The following is a 2528-nucleotide window of genomic DNA, read 5'->3' as shown; positions in this document are numbered from 1 at the left end:
TTTTCCAAAAGTGTGCCGAGTCATTTTTCTTCGTTCCTGTTTCTTGTGAAGAAAGCGAGCAAATGCCATGGTGCCTATGGCATTACGCAGCTGAGCACGAAGTTGCACACTTTAATCCCAGCATGTAGTAGCTGCATTCTGATGCAAGCAAATTTCAGGAAATACTTGTGTAGTACTGTGTTTTGGGTGCACATTAAAGAAAGCCAGGTAGCCAAATTTAACCTCGAGTCTTCATCCACAGCATCCCTCATAGTCGACTTGGTAGCTTCAGGACATTAAACACTGCAATTTAAAGGAGTACTGGCTCAACATTGAGTACATCATATCTTTGACTTCGCCATTTTTTTGTGTTAAATCCAAACTCTCTTTAATTCTAGAAGAATGCTGGCAAGCCATGGAGCGCCTTATATAACCCTTTCAGGTGTATGTACACAATTGTGCACACGAAGTTAAGAGGAAGCTTTAGCTCGGGCCCAACTCTGACGCGGCCTATTCAATACATGTAAAACGGAAAAAACCCTTTTCTGAGATAACCCCAGGACTGATTCTAATGAAATTTGTTGCATTTGAGAGAGAAAGCTCAATTCTAGTGACCGTTGGAAGTGGAATTTCGGTTTGAGGCCTGAATTTTGTTACAAAAATCTTCAAAAATTTGAAAGTTTGAGTAACATAGAAGCATGAAGTTTACAAATTAATAGCTCTGCATCAAGAAGAGATATCGTGGTTCTGTAAACAGCATTAATTAAATCATTGAAAGTGGGCAAAGTTGATATGTCATATTATATCACGTGAATTTGTTACGTTGTGCACAAGGGTTCTGCAAAAGCTGTATTTCCATATTACTAAATTTTTTCAGCATTCATGTGTAACATATCCATTTTGTCTGCTTAGATATGCTATTAGATGCAATTCACAGAATTGCGGTATTACTTTTCATTGCTGAGTTAGAGTTGTAAATTTGATAATTTTGTTTTCTGCAAATTTTCTATTTTTGTCTATATTTAATAAAAAATTGACGACCTAAATAGAAAATTCGAAACCAGCAGTCACTAGATTTTAAGTTTTTCTTTTAAATGCAACAAACCTCGCCAAATTTGGTGCAGTGGTTGCTGAGAAAAACGAATTCTCCTTTTACATGTATTTAGATAGGAGCACCCGAGCTAAAGCTTCCTCTTAATGCATAAAAATCGAAAGCATTGATCAACAAATCACCGCCCAAGCTCTCCGTATAGATTGTTAACCAGCAAAGCTGAAACATGTGTCCCGGTGTTTATCACTAGGTTAATCCCAACAGTTCATTAAACGACGGCTTGGTAGACTGCCGGATCCTCGGTATGCAGTTGCTGCTTGTGCTCGGCTGCACGAGCCTGTTCTTGTGCCTGGGCTGCAGCATCGGCATGGTGTTGGCGAGCTCGCTTCCAGTTCTGCTCACGGCATTGCTGATCGAAAGCTGCCTGCTCCTCGGAAGCATGCATGACGTGTGGCCTACCCATTTAGGAGCCAGAGAGAAACTGCTGCGTGCACGCTCGGCTGCGACAGAGAGCAACGACGTCGCTACTGGCGCACCCAATCGCGTGCCTCTCTTTCTTTCTTTTTTCCCCTTTCCTTCTCTTTCTTTTTACATGCATACGCATGGGGTTGCGCTGGAGGAGTTTTCGGCATACAGGCGACAGAGAGACGGATGAATTAGGTAGCCTTATACAGCTTCACTGTAAAAAAATTATATTATTTAAGATATATCACAAGCACCTTGAAGCACTTCAGATTGAGCCTGTGCTGCAAACTTGAATAATAAGCATTGAGTGTTTTAGTAAAATGAGTTGCAAGGTTGACAGGTGAATATTTGAAAGCTTTAAGTGGCTCATACCTTCGATGGGCTGGGAAACACGGCGTGCAGAACAGAAGGTGATGTGAGCGCGCCTTGCGCAGACGCACGCTCATGCCACTGCTCACTCATTTGCTGTCTTCAACAGCTGGCTCCAATGCCACTCATCATGCCAGTGTTCCCATACTGGTCCTTGCGCTCATGCCACTGCTCTCGTATTCGTAGTCATCATCTTCCACAGCTGACTCGGATGGCACCTATCTTGCCAAAAAGAAAAAGGCTAAGTTAATTGAAATAGAGTTAATTCAGGCACTCGAGCCCACGACCTTCAATGGGAGTCAAACCCTTGAGCCTATGTGGAAATCGAAAGCGCAAAGTTTGGTGTTCAGGCAAAGTTAATTAATTCACTGTTGATTAATATAGAGTTAATTAAGGCACTCGAACCCTCTAATTTTGGTGGAAGTCGAACCCACTACCCCTGGTGTTGATTAAGGTAGCGTCAATTAAGAAACTTGAATTCACGACCTTTGGTGGGAGAAAACAAGTAATAAAAAGTAACAACGCATCCAAATGAGAATGTCAGGTATTTTAGTGAATGTCTCTTGAATGCGCAGGCTTTTGCCTTCTTCCTCTTTGGCATATGCTAAAGTGACTGTCAGTTTTTTGCCCTTGCATTGTCGCCTTGCCTTCTGGAGTGGGTTCA

The sequence above is a fragment of the Dermacentor andersoni genome, chromosome 2 (assembly GCF_023375885.2).
Source record: "Dermacentor andersoni chromosome 2, qqDerAnde1_hic_scaffold, whole genome shotgun sequence".
Classification (NCBI taxonomy): domain Eukaryota; kingdom Metazoa; phylum Arthropoda; class Arachnida; order Ixodida; family Ixodidae; genus Dermacentor; species Dermacentor andersoni.
This window is presented reverse-complemented; position numbering follows the sequence as displayed.